This window comes from Gorilla gorilla, chromosome 10 (genome assembly GCF_029281585.2).
Source record: "Gorilla gorilla gorilla isolate KB3781 chromosome 10, NHGRI_mGorGor1-v2.1_pri, whole genome shotgun sequence".
Taxonomy (NCBI): Eukaryota; Metazoa; Chordata; class Mammalia; order Primates; family Hominidae; genus Gorilla; species Gorilla gorilla.
Genome location: NC_073234.2, coordinates 15054756 through 15070330, shown reverse-complemented (window position 1 = coordinate 15070330; position 15575 = coordinate 15054756).

Sequence of the window (15575 nt, the reverse complement as noted above, 5' to 3'; positions counted from 1 at the left end):
GGTGTAGATATTTCCATCTTAATATAGATGGCTTTGTAGATATGTCTATGTTTGTACAGATGGCGGTGTAGATATTTCCGTGTTCATACAGATGGCAGTGTAGATATTTCGAAGTTTATAGAGATAGCGCTGTAGTTATATCCATATTTATAGAGAAATCTCTGAAGATATTTCCATGTATATGCGGATAGCTGTGTAGATTTTTCCATGTTCATGCAGACAGCGGTGTAGATATTTCCATGTTCATCCAGATGCTGGGGTAGATATATCCATGTTCATACAGATGGCGGTGAAGATATTAACATGTTCATACAGATGGCGGTGTAGATATTTCCATGTTCATACAAATGGCGGTGTAGATATTTCCATGTTCATACAGATAGCTGTGTAGATATTTCCATGTTTATACAGATAGTTGGGCAGATATTTCCATGTTTATACAGATAGCGTTGTAGATATTTCCATGTTCATACAGTTAGCGGTGTAGATTTTTCCATGTTCATACAGATGGCGGTGTAGATATTTACATGTTCATGCAGATGGCGGTGTAGATATTTCCATGTTCGTACAGATGGCGGTGCAGATATTTCCATGTTCATAGAGATGGCGGTGTAGATATTTCCATGTTTATAGAGATGGCGGTGTAGATATTTTCATGTTTACACAGATGGCGGTGAAGATATTTCCATGTTTACACAGATAGCGGTGTAGACATTTCAATGTTTTCACAGAAAGCGGTGCGGATATTTCCATGTTTATACAGATAGTTGGGCAGATATTTCCATGTTTATACAGATAGCGGTGCGGATATTTCCATGTTTATACAGATAGCAATGTAGTTATTTCCATGTTTATAGAGATAGCAGTGTAGATATTTCCATTGATATTCAGATAGCTGTGTAGATATTTGCATGTTCATGCAGATAGCAGTGTAGATATTTCCATGTTCATACCAATAGCGGTGTAGATATTTCCATGTCCATACAGTTAGCGTTGTAGATATTTCCATGTTCATACAGCTGGTGGTGTAGATATTTTCATGTTTGTACAGATGGCGGTGTAGATATTTCCATGTTTGTACGGGTGGCAGTGTAGATATTTCCATGTTCATACAGGTGGCGGTGTAGATATTTCCATGTTTATTCAGATAGCAGTGTAGTTATTTCCATGTTTATAGAGATAGCAGTGTAGATATTTCCATTGATATACAAATACCTGTGTAGATATTTGCATGTTCATACAGATAGCGGTGTAGATATTTCCATGTTTATACACATAGCAGTGTAGTTATTTCCATGTTCATACAGATAGCTGTGTAGACATTTGCATGTTCATACAGATAGCGGTGTAGATATTTCCATGTTCATACAGATAGCGGTGTAGATATTTCCATGTTCATACAGACAGCGGTGTAGATATTTCCATGTTCATACAGATAGCGGTGTAGATATTTCCATGTTCATACAGATAGCGTTGTAGATATTTCCATGTTCATACAGTTAGCGGTGTAGATATTTCCATGTTCATACAGATGGCGGTATAGATATTTCCATGTTCATACAGATGGCGGTGTAGATATTTCCATGTTCATACGGATGGCAGTGTAGTTATTTCCATGTTCATACAGGTGGCAGTGTAGATATTTCCACGTTTATAGAGATAGCATTGAAGTTATTTCCATGTTTATAAAGATAGCAGTGTAGATATTTACATTGATATACAGATAGCTGTGTAGATATTTCCAAGTTTATAGAGATAGCGTTGTAGATATTTCCATGTTCATACAGATAGCGGTGTAGATATTTCCATGTACGTACTGATAGCAGTGTAGATATTTCCATGTTCATACAGATAACGGTGTAGATATTTCCATGTTCTTACATATAGCGGTGTTGATATTTCCATGTTCTTACAGTTAGCGGTGTAGATATTTCCATGTTCATACAGATGGCGGTGTAGATATTTACATGTTTATAGAGATGGCAGTCTAGATATTTCCATGTTTATAGAGATAGCGGTGGAGTTATTTCCAAGTTTATAGAGACAGCGTTGTAGATATTTCCATGTTTATACAGATAGCGGTGAAGATATTTCCATGTTTATACAGATAGCGGTGTTGATATTTCCATGTTTATACAGATAGCGGTGTAGATATTTCCATGTTTATAGAGATAGTGGTGTAGATAATTCCAATTTTATAAAGATAGCAGTGAAGATATTTCCAAGTTCATACAGATAGCAATGTAGATATTTCCACGTTTATAGAGATGGCAGTGTAGATATTTCCATGTTCATACAGATGGCGGTGTAGATATTTCCATGTTTATAGAGATGGCGGTGAAGATATTTTCATGTTTACACAGATGGCGGTGTAGATATTTCCATGTTTACACAGTAGCGATGTAGATATTTCCATGTTTACACAGATAGTGGTGTGGATATTTCCATGTTTATGCAGATAGCGGTGTAGATATTTCCATGTTTATACAGATAGCGGTGCGGTTATTTCCATGTTTATACAGATAGTGGTGCAGATATTTCCATGTTTGTACAGATAGCGGTGTAGATATTTCCATCTTAATACAGATGGCGGTGTAGATATGTCCATGTTCGTACAGATGGCGGTGTAGATATTTCCATGTTCATACAGATGGCGGTGTAGATATTTACATGTTTATAGAGATGGCAGTCTAGATATTTCCATGTTTATAGAGATAGCGGTGGAGTTATTTCCAAGTTTATAGAGACAGCGTTGTAGATATTTCCATGTTTATACAGATAGCGGTGAAGATATTTCCATGTTTATACAGATAGCGGTGTTGATATTTCCATGTTTATACAGATAGCGGTGTAGATATTTCCATGTTTATAGAGATAGTGGTGTAGATAATTCCAATTTTATAAAGATAGCAGTGAAGATATTTCCAAGTTCATACAGATAGCAATGTAGATATTTCCACGTTTATAGAGATGGCAGTGTAGATATTTCCATGTTCATACAGATGGCGGTGTAGATATTTCCATGTTTATAGAGATGGCGGTGAAGATATTTTCATGTTTACACAGATGGCGGTGTAGATATTTCCATGTTTACACAGTAGCGATGTAGATATTTCCATGTTTACACAGATAGTGGTGTGGATATTTCCATGTTTATGCAGATAGCGGTGTAGATATTTCCATGTTTATACAGATAGCGGTGCGGTTATTTCCATGTTTATACAGATAGTGGTGCAGATATTTCCATGTTTGTACAGATAGCGGTGTAGATATTTCCATCTTAATACAGATGGCGGTGTAGATATGTCCATGTTCGTACAGATGGCGGTGTAGATATTTCCATGTTCATACAGATGGCGGTGTAGATATTTCGAAGTTTATAGAGATAGCGCTGTAGTTGTTTCCTTATTTATAGAGAAATCTGTGTAGATATTTCCATGTATATGCAGATAGCTGTGTAGATATTTCCATGTTCATGCAGATAGCGGTGTAGATATTTCCATGCTCATAGAGATGCCGGTGTAGATATATCCATGTTCATACAGATGGCGGTGAAGATATTTCTATGTTCATACAGATGGCGGTGTAGATATTTCCATGTTCATACAAATGGCGGTGTAGATATATCCATGTTCATAGAGATGGCGCTGTAGATATTTCCATGTTCATACAAATGGCGGTGTAGATATTTCCGTGTTCATACAGATGGCGGTGTAGATATTTCCATGTTTATACAGATAGCAGTGTTGTTATTTCCATGTTTATAGAGATAGCAGTGTAGATATTTCCATTGAGGTACAGATAGTTGTGTAGATATTTGCATGTTCATATAGATAGAGGTTAAGATATTTCCATGTTCATACAGATAGCGGTGTAGATATTTCCATGTTTGTACGGATGGCAGTGTAGATATTTCCATGTTCATACAGGTGGCGGTGTAGATATTTCCATGTTTATACAGATAGCAGTGTAGTTATTTCCATGTTTATAGAGATAGCAGTGTAGATATTTCCATTGATATACAGATAGCTGTGTAGATATTTGCATGTTCATACAGTTAGCGGTGTAGATATTTCCATGTTCATACAGACAGCGGTGTAAATATTTCCAATTTCATACAGATAGCGGTGTAGATATTTCCATGTTCATACAGATAACGGTGTGGATATTTCCATGTTCATACAGATAGTGGTGTAGATATTTACATGTTCATACAGATGGCGGTGTAAATATTTCCATGTTCGTACAGATGGCGGTGTAGATATTTCCATGTTCATAGAGATGGCGGTGTAGCTATTTCCATGTTTATGCAGATAGCGGTATAGATATTTCCATGTTTATGCAGATGGTGGTGTAGATATTTCCATGTTTATAGAGATGGCAGTCTAGATATTTCGATGTTTATAGAGATAGCGGTGTAGTTATTTCCATGTTTATAGAGATAGCGGTGTACAGTTTTCCATGTATATTCAGATAGTTGTGTAGATATTTCCATGTTAATACAGATAGCGATGCAGATATTTCCATGTTCATACAGATAGCGGTGATGATATTTCCATCTTAATACAGTTGGCGGTGTAGATATTTCCTTGTTCATACAGATGGCGGTGTAGATATTTCCATCTTTATAGAGATGGCGGTATAGCTATTTCCATGTTTATAGAGATGGCAGTGTAGATATTTTCATGTTCTTACAGATGGCAGTGTATATATTTCCATGTTTATAGAGATGGCGGTGTAGATATTTTCATGTTTATACAGAGGGTGGTTTAGATATTTCCATGTTTACAGAGATAGCGGTGAAGATATTTCCTTGTTGATACACATATCGGTGTAGAGATTTCAGAGTTTATAGAGATAGCGGTGTAGATATTTCCATGTTTATGGAGATGGTGGTCTAGATATTTCCTTGTTTATACAGATAGCGGAGTAGATATTTCCATATTTATAGAGATAGCGGTGCAGATACTTCCATTTTTATACAGATAGTAATGTAGATATTTCCATGTTCATACAGATGGCGGTGTAGATATTTCCACGTTTATAGAGATGGCGGTGTAGATATTTCCTTGTTTATACAGATTGCGTTGTAGATATTTCCATTTTTATACATATAGCGGTGTAGATATTTCCAGGTTTATACAGATAGCAGTGTAGATATTTCCATGTTTAAGGAGATAGCGTTGTAGATATTTCCCTGCTTTACAGATAGCAGTTTAGATATTTCCATGTTTATACAGATAGCGGTGTAGATATTTCCGTGTTTGTAGACAGAGCGGTGTAGTTATTTCCACATTTATACAGATAACGGTGTAGATATTTCCATATTTATATGGATAGCGGTGTAGATATTTCCATGTATATACAGATAGCGGTGTAGATACTTCCATATTTATGCAGATGGCAGTGTAGATATTTCCATGTTTATAGAGATGGCGGTGTAGATATTTCCGTGTTGATACAGATAGCGGTGTAGATATTTCCATGTTTATAGTGATAGCGGTGTAGATATTTCCATGTTTATACAGATAGCGGTGTAGATATTTCCATGTTCATAGAGATAGCAGTGTAGATATTTCCATGTTCATACTGATGGCGGTGTAGATATTTCCATGTTCCAAGATATGGCGGTGTAGATATTTCCATGTTCATACAGACGGCGGTGTAGATATTTCCATGTTCATACGGATGGCGGTGTAGATATTTCCACGTTTATTGAGATGGTGGTGTAGATATTTCCATCTTTATACAGATAGCTGTGTAGATATTTCCATGTTTATACAGATGGCGGTGTTGATATTTCCACCCTTATAGAGATAGCGGTGTAGATATTTCCATGTTCCTTCAGATGGCGGTTTAGATATTTCCATGTTTATAGAGATGGCGGTATAGATATTTCCATGTTTATACAGATGGCGGTGTAGATATTTCCTTTTTTATAGAGATGGCGGTGTAGATATTTCCATGTTTGTACAGGTAGCGGTGAAGACATTTCCATATTTATACAGCTAGCGGTGCAGATATGTGAATTCATTAAACCTCTTCTTCTTTATAAATTACCCAGTCTTGTGTATGTCTTTATCAGCAGCATGAAAATTGACCTATACACTCACTGTCCATGAATGATTCTCTGTTAGCCCATTTGCATTGTTATAAAGAAAAATCTGAGGCTGGGTGGTTTATAAAGAAATGAGGTTTATTTGGCTCCTTGTTCTGAAGGCTGTACGTGTAGCATAGTACTGGCACCTGCTTCCAGGGAGGGCCTCAGGAACCTTCCAAGCATGGTGGAAGGTGAAGGGAAACCAGCATATCACATGGTGAGAGAGGAAGCAAGAGAGACAGGGAGGAGGTGTCAGTCTCTTTTAAACAACCAGATATCGCATGAACTCACAGGGTAAGAACTCATTCATTACCAAGAGGACAGCACCAAGCCATTCAGGAGGCATCTGTCTCCAACATTGGGGATCACATTTTAACGTGAGATTTGAAGGGGACAAACATCCAAACTATGTCAGATACCAAAGCTGACAATGCTTAGGATCTTCAGCTGTTCCAGGTCCTGGGAAAAGGGAGAGAGTTAGCTTCCCTCGTTTATGCTGTGCTACTGCATATTATATTAGTAATTATTGTTCTCTAAAGGTTCTTAAAAGCAAATAAACAAATGCAAGGCAAAACATATGATATGCAAGGCAAAACATACGAAATGCAAGGCAAATGCATTAAAAACTTTTGAGTGTTAATGTATAGATTTTATTTTATCTTTTTAATTTCTTTTGCTTAACCAAATAGATTATGTAGTTTTGATTAACTGGCCATGAAATAGCTCTGCCTACATAGAATTTCCCATGAATAATTATTTGTGGAGACTTTTGTGTGTGACCCAAATCCTCCCTCAAAACTGAAGTTTGCCCAGCTATTGGGAGTGTTGGCAAACCATGCCTCTCAGCTGATTCTCTCTAGAATTTATTCTCAGGAGATCTAATTAATAACTTGTCAAGCTGATGTCCATCCTTGGGGACAACTCGTATCTGAAGAATGGCCAGTGAAAGGTATTAAAACTCCATACTCCTGCCTCAATTTAGGGCAACTCTGAAGGGCCACCCCAGCTTCTCAGCTCCCCCTTGAGATTAGCTGAGGTATTTGTTGTGACTGCCTCACATCTCAACTCCCTTTATCCAATTCAGCTTTTTCGCCACAGTTGTTGGTTCCTAGGATTTTACCCAGTTAAATGTTCTCTACACAAATCTCTATCTCAAATCTGCTTTACAGGGAATGTGGCCTCAGACAGGTTTTCATTAGGTTCTGGACATAACTCTCATTAGTCATTGATATGATTCGGCTGTGTCTCTGCCCGAATCTCACCTTGATTGTAATTATCCCCGCATGTCAAGGATGGAGTCAGGTGGAGATAATTGAATCATAGGGGCGGGTTCCCCCTACTGTTCTCCTGGTAGCGAATAAGTCTCACGAGATCTGATGGTTTTCAAATGGGAGTTTCCCTACACAAGCTTTCTTCTCTGCTACCATTTAAGATGTGCCTTTGCTTCTTTTTTGCCTTCTGCCGTGACTGTGAGGCCTCCCCAGCCATGTGGAATTGTGAGTTCATTAAACCTCTTTCCTTTATAAATTACCCGGTCTTGGGTAGGACTTTATTAGCAGCATGAGAACACACTAGTACAGTCTGTTCTATAAGCCCAAGTCGGATCACAGAGTCCCGCTTTCTGTTTCTTTTTTTTTCTAGCCCATATTTCTACTAAAACTTGACTCATAAAGACTCAAAACAAAATAATTAAGCATGGCTAATATTTATTTAATATTTTATACGTGTCAGGTACTGTATTTTGTAACTTATCTTTTAATAATCTTTCCAAATCTCTAAAAGGAGAATTCTGCTTTTTTATAGAGAAAATAAGGATGGCTCTGAAAATGTTAGTAGTAGGGGAAGCAGGGTGAGGGACATAGGGGCACTTTGTGTTATTTGTGCATTTTACCATCAGTCTAAAATCAGGTCAAAATAAAAAAAAATGAGAAGTAGAAGCAGGTTGTTAAGATTTTCAGTGTGACTCTAGAATTTTTTTGTTTGTTGTTTGTTTTGGAGTGTAGTGGTAAGATCTCTGCTCACTGCAACCTCAACTTCCCAGGCTCAAGCAATTCTCCTGCCTCAGTCTCCCAAGTAGCTGGGATTATAGGTGCCTGCCACCACACCCAGCTAATTTTTGTATTTTTTTTTTTAGTAGAGATGGGGTTTCAGCATGTTGGCCAGGCCAGTCTCCAACTCCTGACTTCAAGTCATCCGCCCGCCTCAGCCTCCCGAAGTGCTGGGATTATAGGCATGAGCCACCACTCCTGGCCCAAAGTTCATATTTTAACTACTAACCTAAATTATTTTAAAAACAAAAGTCTCCTTGGACTCAAACCAGGTCAGAGTGACATGATCATGTGCCTGTTTTGTGCAGGGTGAAGTGAGATTTTTATCTAGGAATTAGCTGAAATGTCTTGTTGTGGGCATAATTATTTCATATAAATTCTAAGCTTCATATTGGCACTTAGATTATAATTATCTAAAGAATAGAGAACAATTTCATATAATTTTCAGTGTATCAGGTGAATCAACAGTATACATACAAGCATGCAGATGAATTTCAGTGAATATAGTGGTGACAATGCTCAACAGAATAAGTGTCCCCCACCCCAACCCTGCATCTTGCTCTTTCACTGTCCTAAAGATAGAACAAAATGGTTCAGGCATCCAGCTTGTCCCCTCCACACTTCACACTTTTACTTAATAGCAGCTTATCTTTAACACTTTGTCATCTTTAAGATGTTGCTAATTCTTTCTGGTAGATCCCAGGACTGAGGATGAGGAAGAATGATTTTATTTAAATAAGGTTGCTTAATTAAAAAACAATTTTTTTAGTTTTAAAATATTTTCATTATTTTATAAAATGTTTGTGGGTACAAAGGAGGTTTATATATTTGTGGGGTACATGAGATGTTTTAATACAGGCATGCAGTGTGAAATAATCACATCATGAGGAATGGGCTTTCCATCCCCTCAAGCATTTATCCTCTGAGTTAAAAACTATTCAATTGGCTGGGCGCGGTGGCTCACGCCTGTAGTCCCAGCTCTTTGGGAGGCCGAGGTGGGTGGATCGCCTGAGGTCAGGAGTTTGAGACCAGCCTGGCCAACATGATGAAACCCCATCTCTACTAAAAATACAAAAATTAGCCAGGTGTGGTGGCGAGTGCCTGTCATCCCAGCTACTCGGGAGGCTGAGACAGGAGAATCATTTGAACCTGGGAGGTGGAGGTTACAGTGAGCTGAGATCATGCCATTGTACTCCAGCCTGAGTGACAAGAGTGAAACTCCATGTCAAAAACAAACAAAAATCAATTACATTCTTTAAGTTATTAAAATTAAACATTGTAAATGATATTTTTTCCCAAAGCTTTTTCAAAGAAAAAAAAAGTAGAAACAAAGACACTTTCTACTGATTTCCAGCATGGTGACTCTGTATTTCTAGCATGTGTTAAGGTGAAAAATTGATTTTATGTTTAATACAAAACATAGCATAATGTAATGAAAAGCAAGATTGTAATGATAAAGGAAAATAACACTAGTGCTAATTTTTTTCAATTTGAAGCATTGGATTAAAATGAATTAGGTTATATTCCAACATGTTTATATTGAATTTCTTTTTTCTCCAATTGGTTTCTTTTTATTAATGGGGGAGTGTTGCATTTGTATAAGGTTTCCCTATTATATTCAATTGTTTTGAGATGCTTTTAATATGAAGTTTTTATGTTTTCTTTTTGATGTATACATGTTATGCTTTTATGCTGAATTTGATAATTGGTGCTGTATGTGCAAAGCAAATGTAATTTCCCAGCTTTTATTTTTTAAAGCCCTGGGAAGCAACATAATAAAGTAGAAATAGTATCAAGACAAGAGTTAGAATACCTGGATTCTAAAATTTAAATTAAATTAGGATCTAGTGACATTATAGGTGTTCCTTGATCTTCTGATGACCTGATTCCTCAAAAGAAAAATAAAATAATCTATAAATTGTTTCTAATTCTAAAACTCTATCAATCCTATTTTTAAAATTGTAATTAGTTGAACTCTGTAAGGTCACAAAAATCCCTATTAAGAAACTAAAATAAAATTTTATCATATCTTAAAAATACTCTGATCTTTTTTTATATGCTGACATGAATTCTAATTATTTTTGAGCCCCTAAAAAATATTAAGATCACAGTTTATGTTTTATTATTGACTTTCAGATAATTAACATTTTACTGATAGATATGAACAAATCTACTCTAACAGAGATAGTCATTAGTTTATTTCTCTCTTTTCAGTATCAATAAAAAGTATCGATTTACCAATAACAATGAATTAATTGCCTGAAATAAATGAAACGTAAGCAGCAAAAGTGAACCTTTTAGTATAACTCTTCTTGTAAACATTGACTTAGTTCAAAGGGAGCTTATCTTTAAAAAAAAAAGCGCTAGTTCATGTCTATTGGTATAGATATAATCTTTTGTTCCTTGAAAATAGATCCTACTATACTCCAGACACTATGCCACTTGGTGCAGATATTAACACAAATAGCAGGTGATCATTGTCCTCATGGAGTTTATTTTAAAGAGAACAAAGTGAGACAAAGGCACACAAGCAAAGAACTACAATACAAAGGGGACGGCATCTGACTCAGCATGGAGGTGTCACGGAAGGTGTTGTTTTGCTTAGGTTTTGAAGTGTGGTTAGGAGATGGCCCATGTTGAGAGTGGGAACTGGGAATTAAAAAGATGAGGAGGTCTCTGCAAATCTACATGGATGGGAAGTAGCATGCTGATGTGGGAAACAACTAAAAAGTTCCAGAATGCATGGTTTATAAAGCGTGAGTCAGAGAGGGCTAGACCAGTAGCCAGATCAAGGATATCTCAGATGTTATAGTCATGAATTAGTGCATTGACCTGCAGGCCATGGGAGTCACTGAAGGTTTCAGTCAGGTAAGTGAGCTGATCAGAACAGTCCTTTAGATAGGCCGCTCTTTTGGCTGTAAGCGGGACACGTTTGAAGTAGGGCTATAGCTAAAAATATACAGACACTTCCTCTTTTCTACAGCCCTGCTGGCATCTGTTGTATTTTGACTTTTTAATAATAGCCATTCCAACCGGTATGAAATGGTATCTCATTGTGTTTTGATTTGCAATTTTCTGATGATTAGTGATTCTAACCTTTTTTTTTTTTTTGTATTTGTTGGCCATTTGTATGTGCTCTCTTGAGATGAGTTTGTTCATGTCCTTTGCCCATTTTTTAATTGGGTTATTTTTTTTCTGATTGATTTAAGTTCCCTGTAGATTCTGGATACTAAAAAACAAACAAAAACCAGAAGTAAATAAATTCTCAGGACACACACACCCACACCCACACCCACAGAGAGAGAGAGAGAGAGAGAGCGCCTAGGTAAGAGGCCACCAACCACCAGGGTCTAAACTGGGAACACTTTCTAGTACAGAATGAATGGAAAGGATTCATGAAATATCTAGAAAGTAACGTTAATGAGATTTACATGTATGGAGTGAATGAGGAGAAACAGGGATCATTCAGGATTCTGGTAGGGATAACAGGGGGAGCCATTAGTTGAAATTTTGAAGTGGGAGAAGGAGAGGCAGTTTTAGGGAGAAAGATGAGTTGTTTTTTAGGTATTTCAAACCCTTGAAGCTTCTATGGGACATCGAAGTGGAAATAACAGTCTGTGGGTTGGGACAATAAAGAAAGAAATTGGTTGAAGACTAGGGGAAGAGTATAGAGCAAAGAAATATTTAAGATAATAAACATAGAGAGATAGCTGAAAATGTGGGACTGGATTACAAAGGAAGAGTGATTTAGTTATGAAGCCCAAGGGCTGACAGGAATGGGTGACTACTCGAGGAGTTCATATGCATCTGTTATTGTATGAATAAAAAAAATTATCTGTTCCTTCCTAAAGATATCTTCAACCTGTTTTTGGATACATATGGGCACTGCTTTTCATTCTCTTAGCCCCATTTCTTATTTTAGCCTCTGCTGTAGCAATCAGTTCTGCACAGGCTTTGACCCAGGCTTTGACTAGTTGGTGCAGGTGTGATATGACACTTACCTGGAATGGCCCACAGTTTGTGGCTGCTCTCACTTAAGCAGGTGGGATGCTCATGTAGGTGTAACCTAGCAGCTTGGTAGAGTTTATGCCCATGGGGCAACCTGTGACCACTCAAAAATAAAGCCCTTTCCTCCTCCCAGATTGAGGAGTCTTGCATTATGTAATAAAACTCCTTAGAAGGCCTATTAGGTTCCAATACAGCATTAGGCAACTTGATAAGGTATCCCATCATCAGCCTTCCTTTCTTCCCTCATTCCTCTGCCTCTCACTCTTTCTTCCTAAGTTAACTTCTTAGATAAAATGCCAACTTTCTATATTTTGTTTCACATCAGGGAAAATAATTGTATATCCCATTTCAAAAGCACATAAAAAGGTTACTGTATAGAAAATTTGTCTTTAATAGATTAAGGTGTAATTTTCCAAATACTTTAAAATTTTATTTCAGATACGTTTTTCATTTTTATAAGCTTCATCTAAAAGCAGAGTTCACCTAAGAATATACCTAAGAGCATATTACATAGAATATATTTTATATTTCAGTAGTTTAGCTAGGATTCTTTCAAAATTGAGAGGATCTACAAATATTTCTAACACATTAGTTTTCAGTCTTAAGGCTGAGTCAAGAACAAAGCTCCTAAACTTTGCATTGGTGATTGAGAACATTTTAAAATTGTTATTTAATTCATTAATTTATTTTTAAAAAATTTTCACATTGTAATCATATAGATTTATAGGATACAATTTGATGTTTCAATGAATATGTATGTTGTCTAATGATCCAATAAGGATAGTTAGTGTATTAATTACCTCATGCATTTATCATTTCTTTTTCATAAGAAATTTCAAAATCCTTTCTTCTAGATACTTTGTAATATACAATACTTTACTTTTAACTATAGTCACCCTGCTTTGCAAAGAACACTTCAACTTATTCTTCCTATATAATTGTGATTTCATAACTGTTAACCAATCTATCTCCATTTTGCCCTCCCCACTTCTTCCTCACTGTTTGGTAACCACTATTCTACTCTACTTCTGTATTAACATTTTTTTTTTAAGATTCCACATATGAGAGAGATCATGCGGTATTTGCTTTCTGTGTCTGGCTTATTTCACCTAACATTGTATCCTACAGGGTCATCCATGTTGTTGCAACTGGCAGAATTTCATTCTTTTTTTATTGCTGAATAGTATTTCATTGTGTATGTGTCCATATATATACATATTATGTATAATAATATGTATAATTATAATTACACATAAAATTATATATAATTATAATTAATTTTATGTATAATTATAATTACACATAAAATTATATATAATTATAATTATATATAATTATATATATAATAAAAATATATATTATATGTAATATATAATATACATAACGTATATTATACATAATATACATAACGTATATTATATATATTATACATAATATATTATATATATTATACATGATATATATTATGTATAATATACATGATATATATTATATATAATATACATGATATATATTATGTATAATATACATAATATATATTATATATATATAATTCACTTCTTTGTTTTTAGACACATAGGTTGATTCCATATCTGATTATTAGAAATAGTGCTACAGTAAACATAAGAGTGCAGATATTTTTCAAACACAATGATTTCATTTCCTATGGATATATACCCAGTAGTGGGATTGCTGGGTTATGTGATCGAATAATTGTTTTTTTGTTTTTTTTTTATTTTTTAGCGAACTTCCATAAAGTTTTGCTTAATGGTTGTACTAGTTTACAACTCCATCAACAGTGTGTAAGTGTTCCCTTTTCTCCACTTCCTTGCCAACTCTTGTTATCTTTTACCTTTTTGGTAATAGCCATTCTAATGGGTGAACTGGTATCTCATTGTGGTTTTGATTTGCATTTCCCTGATGGTTAGTGATGTTGAACATGATTTTATTATATATTCGTCTTGACCATTTCTATATTTTCTCTTGTGGCATGTCTTTTAGTTTATTTTGTCCTTTTTTTTTTTTTTTTTTTTGAGAAGGAGTCTTGCTCTGTTGCCCAAGCTGGAGTACAGTGGTGCAATCGGGGCTCACGGCAACCTCCATCTCCCTCTTTCAAGCAATTCCCCTGCCTCAGCCTGCTGAGTAGCTGGGGTTACAGGCACACGCCATCATGTTTGGCTAAATTTTTGTATTTTTAGTAGAGAAATGATTTCACCATATTGGTCAGGCTGGTCTCAAACTCCTGACCTCAGGCAATCCACCTGCCTCAGCCTCCCAGTTTTGCCCATTTTTAAATAAGTTTTTTATGTTTTTGCTGTTGAGTTGTTTAAGTTTCTTATATAATCTGGGCATTAACTCCTTAGCAGATGTATAGTTTGCAAATATTGTATCCCATTCTGTAAGTTGTTTTTTCACTCTGTTAAGTTTCCTTTGCTGTGCAAAAGCATTTTAGTTTGATGAAACCCCATTTATCTATTTTTGCTTTTGTTGCCTGTGCTTTTGACGTCTCATTTAAAAAATCCTTGTACAACCCAAAGTTATAGAGAATTTCCCACATGTTATCTTCTAGTAGCTTTTCATAGTTTTCAATCTTACCTTTAGGTCTTTAATCGCATTTGAGTTGATTTTGTATAAGGTAAAAGATAGGGGTCTAATTTCATTATCCCACATATAAATATCCAATCTTCTCAGTACCATTTAATGAAGACACTGTCTTTACCCCTGTGTGTGCTCTTGACCCCTTTTTTGAAAATCAGTTGACTTTAGGTATGAGAATTTATTTCTGAGCTGTATATTCTCTTCCATTGGTCTATGTGTTTGCTTTATGGCAGTGCCATGCTGTTTTGCTTACTATGGCTTTGTAGTATATTTTGAAGTCAGGTAGTGTGGTGCCTCCAGCTTTGTTATTTTTGCACAGGATTGCTTTGGTTATTTGGGGTCTTTTCTGGTTTCATACAAATTTTAGGGTATTTTTTTCTATTTCTGTGAAGAATTTCATTGTTATTTTGATAGGGATTGCATTGAATCTGTAGGATATTTTGTTAGTATGGTCATTTCAATAGTATCAATTCTTCCATTCCATGAGTATATAGTGTCCATTTTTTGTGTATCGTAAATTTTTCCATCAGTGTGTTATAGTTTTCATTGAAGAGATCTTTCATGACCTTGATTAAATTTATCTGCAGATATCTTGGTAGCTATTGTAAATGGAATTCCTTTCTTGATGACTTTTTCAGATAGTTCACTATTAGTGTATAGAAACACCACTGAATTTTCTGTGTTGATTTTGTATACTACAACTTTACTGAATTTATTTATGATTTCTAGTAGTTTTTGGTCAAGTCTTTAGGGTTCTCACTCTATATAAGTATATATAGAAAGAACCCTAAAGAGAGAGAGATCATATATATCTATATGAT